Source organism: Opisthocomus hoazin, chromosome 28 (assembly GCF_030867145.1).
Source record: "Opisthocomus hoazin isolate bOpiHoa1 chromosome 28, bOpiHoa1.hap1, whole genome shotgun sequence".
In the NCBI taxonomy this organism is placed as follows: Eukaryota; Metazoa; Chordata; class Aves; order Opisthocomiformes; family Opisthocomidae; genus Opisthocomus; species Opisthocomus hoazin.
Window position 1 is genome coordinate 7,418,494 of NC_134441.1, and position 14,891 is coordinate 7,433,384.

Consider the following 14,891-nt stretch of genomic DNA (forward strand, 5'->3'; position numbering starts at 1 on the left):
CGCTCGGCGGCCGAATCCCGGGCGCCACGGCGCAGCTGCAAACTGCATTAGCGTCTCGCCGAGGAGGCCCTAATACTATTAGGAGGGAGGCATTAGAGGTGCTAAATGACAAGCCCCTAATCAGCCCCGGGATTTATGTCAATCACGCTCCCCGCGTGGGGCGGAGCAGGGCCCTTCATTCAGAAAAAAATTGCCTAATTGGGAGGGTCTGGATTCTCTCCGCCTGTCTCGTTTCTGGAGCTCTGGGGCTCCCGGCTGCCTTCTCAGGATGGGGAATAAGTTAAGCTGATGATGAGGTGCAGGACGAAGAGCGGGGAGGTGGTGACAGTGGCCACGGGTCGGAGCTACAGCCAGCTCCTAACTCCATCCAGCCTGCGTTTTCTTTCCGTTCCAGTAGCTCGAGCGGTGCGGGACCGGTTGTTGCCGGGGTTTTGCAGGGGTTGCACCAGTCCAGGCTCTGCTGAGGGCTGTACAGGAGAATAGGTGGGAAAAAGGAGGCTGGTTTCCCATGTGCCCACCCCTGCACGGGTGCCCTTAAAGAGCTGGGCTGCCTTCCTGCCCTTGGCTTCAGCAAAATTAATTGGCAATTACCAGAAGTCCATAAAACCCAGCCTTTCTTGGGGAAGGAAGCTGTCAAAGCCGCGTGTCCGCAGCTGTATTTCCTTCACTCCGCATTGATCCCGTGGCCTCTGCTGGCCACGGCTCGGCTGCGGGGCGAGGAGCTCGGCCCCCCCAGACCCACCCGCATCGATCCCGGGGACCGCAGCCAGCCCGCACCTCCCCGCAGCCGGGTGCAAATTCCCGGGCTGGTGCCAGCCCGTGGCACGGTCACTTGTCCTCCCTCTCCTTCCCACCCACCTGGCAGTATTTATAATGATGGCTGCGGTGGGGAAAAACATCAGAGCATCAGTAATGCCCCCGGGGCAGGGCACTGAGGGGTGCCCGGCTGGAGGCAGGCTTTGGGGAGCATCCTTTGCGGGATGGAGGGGTGCAGGAGGGCACGGCTGGGCTCTCCCACCGGGATGCGCTGAGGCCATCGTGATGCCCCGTGAGGTTGGAGAGGCCGATGCTCGTGCCTGCAGAGCCTGGGCCGAAGGAGCAGCCGAATTTGCTGCTTGGGGCTGGGGGAGATGAGGAGGGCTGGCGACCAGGGGGGAGGAAAGGGAGCTGCCTTCTCTAATTGCTGCTGGTTTTGGTCCAGGGGATCGCCATCCTGACAGGACAGCAGTGCTGGTGGTCTCGCTGGGCAGTGGAGGCTCATGGGAGCACAGGGAAGGGGTCCCACACCCTGTGAGCCCCAAAATCCCCCCCCGCCCCGTGTCATTTTCCAGTGCTGAATATTTGAGGAAGGCTAAAACACCAATAAGCTGTATTGCAGCAGGGCTGCGTGGAGCCCGGGAGAGCGTTTTAGCTCCTTGGATGCTGCGTGCTACTCCTACACTTTCATTACGGGAATCCCATTAAAGGTATCGGCGGGCTCCTAATGACGGCGGAGGGGGGGGATGCGACCAGAGCCCTAATTTCAGCGTCCAGCCGGCTGCTGCCGTGTCCCTGCCTGCTCGGCTCCCTGCAGCCATCACGGGGCAGGTCGCATTTAAAAGCCTGGCTTGGATCCGGAGCTCTTTAAAAGCCCTCAGCTCCCACATCTCTCCGCTGCGGCGGATGCGTTTAGCACGTTCCCTTCGCCTTCAGACGCACTGTTGGAACAGAAATCATGCTCTGTGTGTCTTACGGAGCTCCTCCGCACGCAGATTTTGTCAGGACTGCGATATAAATATCCCAACACCCACCTGCCCAGGCTGATGCTTAAGCAAGGAAATGTAAAAATACACCCTGGGCGCTAAGCTGCTGCTCACGGCAACGGCTCAGCAGCGAAGGAGGCGAAGAGAGAGCCCGGCTGGTGCCCGGGATGGGTTCGCTGCCTCTGCGGCTGCTGCCCGGGGTGGCTGAGGGGACCCCGGGGTCCCCGAGCAGCCCTGGGATGGCCGAGGGGACCCCGGGGTCCCTGAGCCGCCCTGGGATGGCCGAGGGGACCCCGGGGTCCGCGAGCAGCCCCGGGATGGCCAAGGGGACACTGGGGTCCCCGAACAGCCCCGGGATGGCCGAGGGGACGCCAGGGTCCCTGAGCAGCCCTGGGATGGCCGAGGGGACCCCGGGGTCCGCGAGCAGCCCCGGGATGGCCAAGGGGACACTGGGGTCCCCAAGCAGCCCCAGGATGGCCGAGGGGACCCCTGGGGTCCCCGAGCAGCCCCGGGATGGCCGAGGGGACGCCGGGGTCTACGAGCAGCCCCGGGATGGCCGAGGGGACACCGGAGTCCCTGAGCAGCCCCAGGGTGGCTGAGGGGACGCCGGGGTCCCCGAGCAGCCCCAGGATGGCCGAGGGGACCCTGGGGTCCTCGAGAAGCCCCGGGATGGCCAAGGGGACACTGGGGTCCCCAAGCAGCCCTGGGATGGCCGAGGGGACGCCGGGGTCCCCGAGCAGCCCCGGGATGGCCGAGGGGACCCCAGGGTCCCCGAGCAGCCCCGGGATGGCCGAGGGGACGCCGGGGTCCGCGAGCAGCCCCGGGATGGCCGAGGGGACCCCGGGGTCCCTGAGCAGCCCCGGGATGGCTGAGGGGACCCCGGGGTCCCCGAGCAGCCCTGGGATGGCCGAGGGGACGCCGGGGTCCGCGAGCAGCCCCGGGATGGCCGAGGGGACCCCAGGGTCCCCGAGCAGCCCCGGGATGGCCGAGGGGACTCCGGGGTCCCCAAGCAGCCCCGGGATGGCCGAGGGGACCCTGGGGTCCTCGAGAAGCCCTGGGATGGCCGAGGGGACCCTGGGGTCCCCGAGCAGCCCCGGGATGGCCGAGGGGACCCCAGGGTCCCCGAACAGCCCCGGGATGGCTGAGGGGCCACCGGGGTCCCCGAGCAGCCCCGGGATGGCCGAGGGGACCCTGGGGTCCCCAAGCAGCCCTGGGATGGCCGAGGGGACCCCGGGGTCCCCGAACAGCCCCGGGATGGCTGAGGGGCCACTGGGGTCCCCGAGCAGCCCCGGGATGGCCGAAGGGACGCCGGGGTCCCCAAGCAGCCCTGGGATGGCCGAGGGGACGCCGGGGTCCCCGAGCAGCCCCGGGATGGCCGAGGGGCCCCCGGGGTCCCCGAGCAGCCCCGGTGCCGGTGGGTCACCGTTGCTGCAGCACGGGCAGCGTGTAGCCGGTTATTAACAGCCGTTACCTGGCCGGTGTCACGCTGTCCCCCGCAGGACAGCCACCTTTCCCAGGGACTTGTCTCATTAGAAAAGAAGCCAGGAATCGGTTGAATTTCCACCCCGCTGCTCTCAGTTATCTCTGCGAAAGGGGAGCCAATTACCAGCAGCTGGTGAGAGCCCAAAATTATTATTAATTTCAAACAAAGCATATGCTTTGTGTTAACAATCCTCCGTGGTGTGGCAGAAGGGCCAACACCGTCCAGATGGCTCGACGCGAGGTGGGAATGACTAATGCACGGCTCTGCCGCCTCGCCGGGAGCGCTGCGGGGACGGAGGGCAGGGGCCGTGCTGCGGTGCCCACCGTGCCCGGCGTGGGGTGAGCCCGGCACAGGGTCACAGGCAGCACTGATCACGGCTTATAACCAAAGAAACCCCCTGCGCGCTTGTGGTGATGCTCTCCTGGTGTCCCCAGAGAGCCGTGGGTCCAGTGGCAAGTTCCCTAGAGATGGTACATGTATGTTAATCACAGAATCACAGAATCCCAGCATGGCAGGGGTTGGCAGGGACCTCTGTGGGTCACCCAGCCCAACCCCCTGCCCAAGCAGGGTCACCCAGAGCAGGCTGCACAGCACCGCGTCCAGGCGGGGCTGGAATATCTCCAGAGAAGGAGACTCCACAGCCTCCCTGGGCAGCCTGGGCCAGGGCTCCGGCACCCTCAGAGGGAAGAAGTTCTTCCTCATGTTCAGCTGGAGCTTCCTCTGCTTCAGTTTGTGCCCGTTGCCCCTTGTCCTGTCGCTGGGCACCACTGGAAAGAGTCTGGCCTCGTCCTCCTGACCCCCACCCTGCAGATATTTATCCGCATTTCCAAGGTCCCCTCGCAGCCTTCTCTTCTCCAGGCTGAACAAGCCCAGCTCCCTCAGCCTCTCCTCGTAGCAGAGATGCTCCAGTCCCCTCCTCATCCTCGTAGCCCTCCGCTGGGCTCTCTCCAGTAGCTCCTCATCTTTCTGGAACTGGGGAGCCCAGCACTGGACACAGCACTGCAGATGGGGCCTCCCCAGGGCAGAGCAGAGGGGGAGAAGAACCTCCCTCGCCCTGCTGCCCACACTCCTCTTGATGCACCCCAGGATCCCATTGGCCTCCTTGGCACCCAGGGCACGCTGCTGGCCCCTGGTCACCCTGTCGTGCCCCAGCACTCCCAGTCCCTCTCCGCAGAGCTGCTCTCCAGCAGGTCCACCCCAGCCTGTACTGGTGCCTGGGGTTGTTCCTCCCCAGGTGCAGGACCCTGCCCTTGCCCTTGTTGAACCTCATCAGGTTCCTCTCTGCCCAACTCTCCAGCCTGTCCAGGTCTCACTGAACGGCAGCACAGCCTCCCGGTGCATCCACCACTCCTCCCAGTTTGGTGTCATCAGCAAACTGGCTGAGGGTGCACTAAGGAAGTAGCAGTACACGAACAGAGGTCTCTTAAGGCAGGTTGGGTTCCCGGGCTGGTGGGAGACCTGCTGTCCCGACAGACGGAGGCGAAGCAGCTGGGATGCTGAAGGCTGGTGCTCTCCCGCCCGGGCTCAGCTCTCCACCAGCACGCTCCCTTGCTGGGTTTACACTGGAGCAGGAGGTGAATCATTTTCCCTTCTATCCCAGGCCTGGCCTGCACATGGAGACGGGTGGGAAGGCGTTTTCCAGCTCAGCTCAGGGGTTTGCCTGAGCCGTCTGCGAGCACTTTGGCACCTGGGACTGCGGCGCGCGGGAGCACGTTGAGTGCTGCTTCGCTTCCCTAACTCGCCGTGGGAACGGACACTGCTAGGTGTTACCGCAGCGCTCAGAGCCGCGCTTCCTCTTCGAAATGTGGCGATCGCATCCGAAAGAGCTGGTTGGGAAAATAAAGCCTGGTTTCTGTTTTTACCAGGCAGTGGGAGCCGGTGCCATGGGGTGCCCGCGCTGCTGCTCGACTCCCCTGACCCCGGGTGGGCTCAGCCCAGCGCCCTGCCCCTGGAGAGCATGCGTAGAAGCAGATATTCGGGGGAAAAAGGTCATTTCACAGCAATGGGACCTCATCTGGACACAGATCCTCCCCAAAGCGGTTTCTCCTTTGGGTCTGCCCGGCCTTGGCTTCCAGAGAGAGCCTGGTCCCTGGGCAGAGCTGGTTTGCCAGGCTGCTCCCACGGGTCACCCTGCGTCACACTTCCCTCCAGCCTCGGCCGAGATCAAGGTCCTTGGAGGGCTCCAGATGCTGGATTAACCCGATCCCACATCTGACAGCACGGAGCATCTCCTGCCTGAGGATGGATAACGAGAGATCACACTCGGAGACCCCGGGTCCCCTGCCCGGGGGGCACCCAGCGAGGCTGTGCCCTGGCAGGAGGGTGCCAGCGTCGCTGCCTCAGCCCCCCGCAACCCCGGGAAGGGGGTGGCAGGAGCAGCAGAGTTTCTTTAAATCCCACAACTGGAATCGGGAGAGAAGCATCTCCAGGGGAGAGGGGTAAAAATAGCTGCTGCTCCGTGCCAGCGACAGGAGCGCGGGAGGTGGAGCAGGCGGGGGCTTTATCGAGGGCAGGCTGCGAACGCTCCGTTATAAATAGGAGTAATTACTCGAGTGGGGGCATGGCACTTAATGAGGGGTTGGTCTGACACCAGCGCTGTGACTGCGTGATGCTTCCCAGCACGGGGTGGAGGAGCCCGGAGCCTTACGGGAGCGAAGGAGCCCCGGGGACGGGGGGGATGCTGTCACTGCCCGTCCCCGGGGACACAGCAGTGCCCGGGAGGGCAGGAGCATCGCGGGGAGGAGGGCTGCTCCGTGGCAGCCGGGGAAGGAGAAACGCTCGCGTCTTAATTACACTCCCTGCCAGCGGAGCCGATACCTGGTGGCTGAGTAATTGTGTCCAGGAGCTGCGGACGACGGTTAGTTTTAATTAAAACCTACGGCCACGGCTGCGTGAGCTTGCTGCATGGGCAATGGCGAGCCAGGGCCCTGCTAGGGAGCATCTTCACCCCACCAAATCCAGCTCTCGTCCCCCCTTGGCACCCCTGCTGCAGCTCCCCTGGGTCAGCCCCGGAGATCATAGAATCATAGAAAGTTTTGGGTCGGAAGGGACCCCCAGAGGTCATCTAGTCCAACCCCCCCGCAGCGAGCAGGGACACCGCTAACTAGATCAGGGTGCTCAGAGCCCTGTCCGACGTGGTCTGGAAGGTTTCCAGGGGTGGGGGCTCCACTACCTCTCTGGGCAACCTGTTCCAGTGTTTCACCACCCTCACTATAAAGAATTTCTTCCTTATATCCAGCCTAAACCTACCCTGTTTTAGTTTAAAACCATTACCCCTCGTCCTGTCACTGCTGTCTCTGCTAAAAAGATTGTCCCCATCTTTCCTATCGGCTCCCTTTAAGTACCAAAAGGCTGCAATCAGGTCCCCTCTCAGCCTTCTCTTCTCCAGGCTGAACAAGCCCAGCTCCCTCAGCCTGTCCTCACAGGAGAGATGCTCCAGCCCTCGGCTCATTTCTGTAGCCCTCCTTTGGCCCCGCTCCAACAGCTCCACGTCCTTCTTGTGCTGAGGGCACAGCCAAGAGCTGGGGTTTTCCCCCCCAGGGAGAGGGACGGGGAGAGGAGGAAGGAGCAAGACCGGGAGTAAAGCACCAAGGAGGGAGAAGAGGGCTTGGGAGGAGGCAGCGTGTGGGGCTGTAGAGAGGGCAGGCAAGAGGGGCAGATCCGTGGGGCAGGATGGGGCAGCCCCGGCTGCCTCCTGCCCCTCACCCCGGCGTCGTGCCGGCAAAGCCGCTCTGCCTCGGCGCGCAAAGGGAAGGACCTGCCTGTGTTGCAGTCACATAAAATATACATTTGAGTGATAATGGAGCGAGAAGCAACCGAGCCCCATCTCGAAGAAATATTGGTGCATTATAAGACGGCAGAAGCTGCTGCAGCCGGGTAAAGGATGGCGGGGGCAGAGCTCTTTCCCCAGGAGTGGGGACCCCTGCCCTGCACCCCCTCCCCGACCTCCGAGGGGGATCCCGGGAGGCAGCGGGGATGCTCGGAGAGGGCAGAGGCTGAGGGGTCCGGGGCTCTGCTGCAGAGCTGGGCTGAGCACGGGATAAAATCCATTGCACCCGACTTCCAAGGCGTGGGGCCCCGAGATCCCTGAGCCCAGACCTCCTTAGTTCAAGAAAGATGAGGAACTACTGGAGAGAGTCCAGCGCAGGGCTACGAGGATGAGGAGGGGACTGGAGCATCTCCCCTACGAGGAGAGGCTGAGGGAGCTGGGCTTGTTCAGCCTGAAGAAGAGAAGGCTGCGAGGGGACCTTATAAATGCCTACAAATATCTGAAGGGTGGGTGTCAGGAGGATGGGGCCAAGCTCTTTTCAGTGGTGCCCAGCGACAGGACAAGGGGCAATGGGCACAAACTGAAGCAGAGGAAGCTCCAGCTGAACCCGAGGAAGAACTTCTTCCCTCTGAGGGTGACGGAGCACTGGAACAGGCTGCCCAGGGAGGTTGTGGAGTCTCCTTCTCTGGAGATATTCAAGACCCGCCTGGACAAGGTCCTGTGCAGCCTGCTCTGGGTGACCCTGCTTGGGCAGGGGGGTTGGACTGGATGACCCACAGAGGTCCCTTCCAACCCCTACTATTCTGTGATTCTGTGATTCTGTGATTCTTAGCGCTGGGGGGCATGGGGAAGAGTGGGAACAGGGCAGGATCAGGCCCGGCGCGGGCAGAGCTGATGGCGGCTCCCATTCCTGCTGACCCAGCCGGGGAGTTTGATTCACGGCCCCATCGATGCCGTGTATGCATAAGGAAGTAATAATGGAGACGAAGCAAAGCTGTCCTCTCCGCCAGCGCTCGGGGGGATTTATGGAGTGCAGCCGGCTCGCCTGACCTTTCGGGCTCTCCCACCGCGTCCGCAGGGCTCGGCGCTAAGCTCTGCCCGGCGCCGGCACACGGCAGTGCCCGGGGAGGTGCCAGCCCGGGCGCATCCCCGGACCCGGTGCCACGGGGAGGTGGGGGAGCCCAGCAGCGCAGGTAGGGCAGCGCCAACTTTATCTTTGCTGAGCACAGAATCACAGAATCACAGAATAGTAGGGGTTGGAAGGGACCTCTGTGGGTCACCCAGCCCAACCCCCTGCCCAAGCAGGGTCACCCAGAGCAAGCTGCACAGGACCTTGTCCAGGCGGGTCTGGAATATCTCCAGAGAAGGAGACTCCACAGCCTCCCTGGGCAGCCTGGGCCAGGGCTCCGTCACCCTCAGAGGGAAGAAGTTCTTCCTCGGGTTCAGCTGGAGCTTCCTCTGCTCCAGTTTGTGCCCAGTGCCCCTTGTCCTGTTGCTGGGCACCACTGAAAAGAGCTTGGCCCCATCCTCCTGACACCCACCCTGCAGATATTTGTAAGCATTTATAAGGTCCCCTCGCAGAGCAGCAGCGGATCGGCTCAGGAGAGAGCCGGGTGGTGTGGAGCTGAGTCTGTGCAGCAGCCTCGAGAGTAATTGGGTTTAAAATTCAATCACCGAGCCGCAGATCCAGTTTTCCCTGAGTTCTGCGCTCGCGAGCACCACGGGCTCCCTCCGGCTTCGAACTCGCCTGGCTCTCCTGGCCCCCACGCCAACATCAGCTGCTTTCTCCGCTGCTCGCTGAGACCACCGCTTCATCCCACCCCTAAACACAACCCAGCTGCAGACCCCAGTCGATGCGTAGGGCCTGATCCTGCCCTGTACTGGCTGTACTGGCACCTAGAGCCGCTGCCTCTTCGCCCTGCTCCCCCAGCACCACTGCACTCAGGGAATGCGTGCGATACCATGACTGAGTATCCCACAGACAGAGCCCTTCTTGCTCCATCGGGATAAGGATTGTCCAGGAAAGGGAGCGGAGTCACCTGGCCACGCAATGCTGATCCCATTCGGACCAGGACCCTCCAGCAGCGTGCAGCCCCGCATGGGCACGGATGCGGCCAAGATGCTGTCCTCTGCCCCGATGCCCTCGTCCTCAGGCTCCGCAGCACCAGGGAGCAGACATCTGGCACCCGGGTGCTGAGACAGCGCACAGCATCTCAAGGCCAGCACCCACCTTACCCCTTTCAGACCCATTACCGAGGACCTGATTGCCTTTCCCCCCCCCGGTAAGTGCAGTGCTCCCCCCCAGCTCTCCCGGCAGCCCCCCGGGCATACGCTGTAACCTGTGGTGCATTATTGCATCCCTCATCCCTTTCCCATCCCCTGAAGCCCCGTTAGCCGCCAGCTCCGGGCCCCTCCACCTGCGCTTTGTGACCTTTGGTCCTTCGGGTGCGTTGCTCCATCCGCTCTCATCAGCAGGTTTCAGGGCTGCTGCGCTCTCTGCCTCCTGGCTTATTGATCCCTCACCCCCCCCCCATGGGGGACCTGCTCTCTTATTGCTCCCGTTTGTTCCCCCGCTGCTCGGCTGCCGCTCTGCGCAGCCCCCCCGCGCCCCAGCCATCCCGCCCTGCTCCCCAGCTCCGCGGCGTCCAGCGCAGCAGCATCCATTGCGCAGGGGGCCAGAGCCAGAAGGGCTTTTTCCCTTGCAAAAGTGGAATAAAAACCCACGACGCACCTCGCCGTGCCCCAGCAATGCCCAAAGCCAGCCCTCTCCCCCCCTCCAGGCCTTTATTCCCCCCCCAGCTCAGCGGTCCCAGTTGGGGGGTGGCTGCTTTCCCAAAGCTGGGATTTGGTCGCTGTTTCTGAGTGCACCCAGGCCAAAAGCAGCTCCGAGCCGACGTGCCCACAGCAGAGATATGTCCTAATGGCACCAGGGCTTTGTGGTCATCCTTCCATCAGTGCAAGGAGTTCTACTCCGCTGGCCAGGATGGCAGCGCCAGCCTCTCTGAGGCTTGTGAGCTGTGAAGACCGCTCGGGAGGCTGAGGGAGCTGGGCTTGTTCAGCCTGGAGAAGAGAAGGCTGAGAGGGGACCTTAGAAATGCCTCTAAATATCTGCAGGGTGGGTGTCAGGAGGACGGGGCCAGACTCTTTCCAGCGGTGCCCAGCGACAGGACAAGGGGCAACGGGCGCAAACTGAAGCAGAGGAAGCTCCAGCTGAACCCGAGGAAGAACTTCTTCCCTCTGAGGGTGCCGGAGCCCTGGCCCAGGCTGCCCAGGGAGGCTGTGGAGTCTCCTTCTCTGGAGATATTCCAGCCCCGCCTGGACGCGGTGCTGTGCCCCCTGCTCTGGGTGACCCTGCTTGGGCAGGGGGGTTGGGCTGGGTGACCCTCAGAGGTCCCTTCCAACCCTGACCATCCTGTGATTCTGGGATTCTGTGATTCTGTAACGGCGTTCACGCCGCAGACGGCCAGGCTGCACCCTGTGTCCGTACGCACACGTGTTGCCCTCCACCTCCACGACACGCACGGAGCCAGCCCAGCCCGGGACCCTCGGAGACGCTTCCCCAGGCCCTCTCCGGCACCCGGCATCCAACAGCAAAGATTAGGGCTGCTTCGAGGAGTGTAATCCCCCCTTTGAAAGGCGCATCCTCCGCTTGATGCTTCCTGACATTAATATTATCGTCCCCAAGCAGCCGCAGAGCCCAGCTGTCGCCCGCGATTAGGGCGCTGACACAGATCGGTGCAAGATTTCACGAGCGTCTCATTACCGCTGACTCGGGTTCGGCGCGGCTTATATAACTCATCTTGCATAAACCTGTCACCGGCGGGAGCTGCGCCGGCGCTCAGCCCCGCTGCATGCTGATGAGGGCCGGCCGAGGGGGGATGAAGGCTGCCGGGGCCCCCGCGACCCCGCCTCGCTGAGCCCCTTCCAGCTCCGGTCCCTGCGAGGAGGTTTGTCTTCGCCTGTTCCCGCAACAAGCATCGTGCGCTGGGTGCTGTGGGATGGCAGACTGGTTATACTGGTAAGGGGAGCATCTTCCAGGGGGCATGTCACCCTGGGAGGGGCGAAACGTCCCCTCCGGAGCCCCCCAGCATCTTGAGTTTGCTGGAGAGCTGTGGATGGAGGGGCTCCTGCAGAGAAACCCCACCAGCTCTGACAACAGCCCCCAGCGGGGCCGGGGCTGGCTGAGCCGCACGCCAACGCTCTCGCCCGTCCGAACGCACAGGCAGGGGAGATGTTAGGAGGCAGAACGCAATTACCATGGCTGGAGCCGGGCCAGGGCTTGGTGGTGGGCACGGGGGCTCTTTCAGCAAGCGCTGTGGGTTCATTAATGGCCTCGAACGGGCAGGAGCTCTCCGTTGGCTGGTGGTGGGGTGGCTTTTTCGTGCGTGGCTGGTCGGAGAGCTGCTGCCTGCAGCAGCACGGTGGCTCCCGAGCTCTGCCGCATGGCTTCGGCTCCCATCGCCCTGCACGGGGACCTGTGGCATCCCTGGCCTTCCACCCTGCGCTGGGGACTGGGATGCTGCTGATGCAGAGCTCCCTCCTCACCCCATGCTGGGGTCCAGGATGCTGCTGATGCACAGCTCCCTCCTCACCCCACGCTGGGGACGGGGATGCTGCTGATGCACAGCTCCCTCCTCACCCCACGCTGGGGACCAGGATGCTGCTGATGCACAACTCCCTCCTCACCCCGTGCTGGGGACCAGGATGCTGCTGATGCACAACTCCCTCCTCACCCCGTGCTGGGGACCAGGTTGCTGCTGATGCACAGCTCCCTCCTCACCCCGTGCTGGGGACCAGGATGCTGCTGATGAACAGCTCCCTCCTCACCCCACACTGGGGACCAGGATGCTGCTGATGCAGAGCTCCCTCCTCACCCCGTGCTGGGGACCAGGATGCTGCTGATGCAGAGCTCCCTCCTCACCCCGTGCTGGGGACCAGGATGCTGCTGATGCACAGCTCCCTCCTCACCCCTCTGCTGTAAAGGGAGGGTCTAAAAGAGGGTTGTTCTGAGGTGTCTTCTTTCCTGCTCATCCTCACTCTGCAGATGCAGCGTCCTGGGGGCTGTGACGCATGCACAGAGCCTTGGAGAGCAGGATCCAGCACTGCTGCTGTTGCAGCTGGGTGCTCACATGGAGCAGGACCCGTCCCCCGGAGCCAGGAGCTTCCCCATGGGATTTAAGCTGAAGGCAGTAATGGGTGCCCAACTGCAGGGGCACAGGCTTTTCCACTATGCAGAAGCACCAGGGGGTCAATCCATCCCAGCGAGGCTGCTGGCATCCCGTCCCCACGTCCCCCATCAAAAGCCACATTCAGGTCCCCGTGCACCCCATTGCTTCGGCGTGGAGGTCCTGGGCCGTGGCGGGGACCGGGAGGACGGTGGCTGTGCTGGATGACCCGGCGTCAGGCACGGGGCTGGGGGGTCCCGCTTCTACGTCCCACGGCTGTGGAAACCCCCGTGCGCGGCTGCAGCAGGAGCAGAGCCCGCAATGTGACCCTGGTCCCCGAAGGGCTCATCAGTGATGCCAGCAGAAACAGCGTCGCCTCGCTGCAATTAATCAGAGGAGCTATTTGTAAACGAAGAGAACCACTGCTCATCAGCTGGAAGATGCCTCTGCCGCTCCTCTTGCCAGGCGTTAGCTGGGGGGCTGAGAGCGGCAGGCAGTTAAAGCGAGGTGTCTTGGATTTCTCTCGTGGCTGGGTCTTTTTTCCCGTATTTTCAAACATCCTGAGTTTAACCCTTCTTCCCTGGGTTCCCACCCCGGAGTTCTGCTGGCGGCTCCGTCTCGGGTGATGCTGAACCCGCACGCTTCAGGCTGGGGAGCGTTTGAGGGGTGCAAAAGCCTTTGCTGGGGCTGGCGCCTTGCCGTTCCCCGCTCGGTCCCTCTCCGCGTCGCCGTGCGTGTGGAGCCGTGTGTTTGCCGTCTCCGTTACCAGCGACGTTTGGCATCAGCTGCCCGGTGATCAACAGAGCTTCACAAAATGCGAGCTCACCTAGTTGCTATGTAATTATTGCCGCGCTACCTAAGCGGTGGGTGGGGAGTTCGCTCTCCTGCCGGCACATTTATTGCTCCCAGACACAGAATCACAGCATGGTTGGGGTTGGTAGGGACCTCTGTGGGTCACCCAGCCCAACCCCCCTGCCCAAGCAGGGTCACCCACAGCAGGCTGCACAGGACCTTGTCCAGGCAGGGCTTGAATATCTCCAGAGAAGGAGACACCTCGGTGCCGAAGATGCCAGAGCACCCTTGCAACGGACAGGACAGCCCAATTAAGAATAAATCATTAATGACGAGCCGTGCCCTGCTGGCGAGGGGAGGGGTGAGCTCCAGGTTGGCTCCTCCAAACACTCCCCTTGCCTTGCTCGGGGCCGGGAGCGCTGGGCAGAGGGGTGACACTGGTTTAGCGGTGTGCAGAGGTCCCGTGTGTGCTCCGTGGGCATCCACGCTGGTCCTGCCCCTCGGATTCCTCCTCTCTGGCCCTGCTTCCCCTCCTGCTCCGCTCGCCCCGACACAGGGAGCAGCGTTGTCATTAAAGCACTCGTGTGACATCTATTTCAAAACACCCGGCCCCGGCCTTATCGTTAAATGCAAATGCTGGGGAGTAATTGCTGGCAGTAGCAGCAAGGAGAGAAAAATGACAGCGAGCCCGGGAGCAGCTATTAGATGGGAAAATGGAAAGTGTAAACAAAACAGGGACCGTTCTCCTGTGGTAGCAGTGGCCGTTTTTCCCCTCCTGACGCCTGGCATAGCTGGGGGGTGGCTGGTCAGGGTTTCTCGCATCGCTCGGGAAGGGGACGGCGGGGAAGAGGGGCTGCCCTGAGCTGCTCTGACCCTGATGGGGCCGGGCAATGGGCACCCCGTGCCCCTCTTCCCGCTCCGGTTCAGGAGCAAAACCCCCTTCTCCTTGTGCCCCGGAGCTGACGGTGGGCAGAGACGGAGGCGAGGTGGGAGCCTCCAGCCCCGTCCCCGGCTTAGCCCCGCTAATCTCTGCTTGTCAGCGCCGCCGAGGCTCTGTCAGCTGCCGGCGAGCGGGGCAGAAATCTGCCAGCTAAATCCGACAGGGTAATTAAAATCAGGTAGGGAGATGGCTATCAGCTAATTTTTGTGCTGCCCTTCCCTCTCCCCCCCTCCCAGTTCACTTGCCATCCTTCCAGGGCAGTCCCTGCATCCTCCTTCTCCTCTTCCTCTGAAGAAGCTGACGGGCTTACCGAGGATGCTATGGGTCTTGGGGGTCTCCCTGTGTTCCCCATCCCTGCCCTGTCCAGCACAGGGACCCTTCCTGCCCCGCACAGCACAGGGACCCTTCCAGCCATCTCCGTGGCTCCTCTCCAGCCCTGCCAGGATGCAGGAGCAAATTCTCCAGCGGAAGGACAACTTTGCAGTCAATCAGAGGCATAAAAAAGATGATTTTATCAATGGAGAAATGCGAGGCAGGGAGGTGGGATATTCTGTTCTGGGTAATGGGAGCATCATGTCTCCAATTAAAGTTTGGAGATTTCATCTCAGAGCCGGGGCTCGTCAGAAGCTGACATTTATTAGGCTGTCAAAGTCAATCTCTTTCCAGAGCTGCCTCCCCAAGCACGCTGGGTTACGTATCGCTTCTGCCTTTTCTATCAGGGCACCCAGTTTTGGGTGGGTTTTTTGATTTTCGGCTTGGTTTGTTTCTAATGAGAAAGAAACCCAGTGGCACAAACCAATCCTTCTTCAAGAAAACTATTTCGGATTAATTATTTTTACCCCCTTGCACAGAAACCTGGAGCTTCCTCACGCTTGGTGCGGCGCAGACACCAGCAGCAGAGAGACCGGGGGCTTTCCAGGGAGCTGGAGAGCCAGACGGCCGGCAAGAGGGGGACACGGGCTGGGAAGCTCCAGGCTGTGCTGGGAATGGGGCACATCCC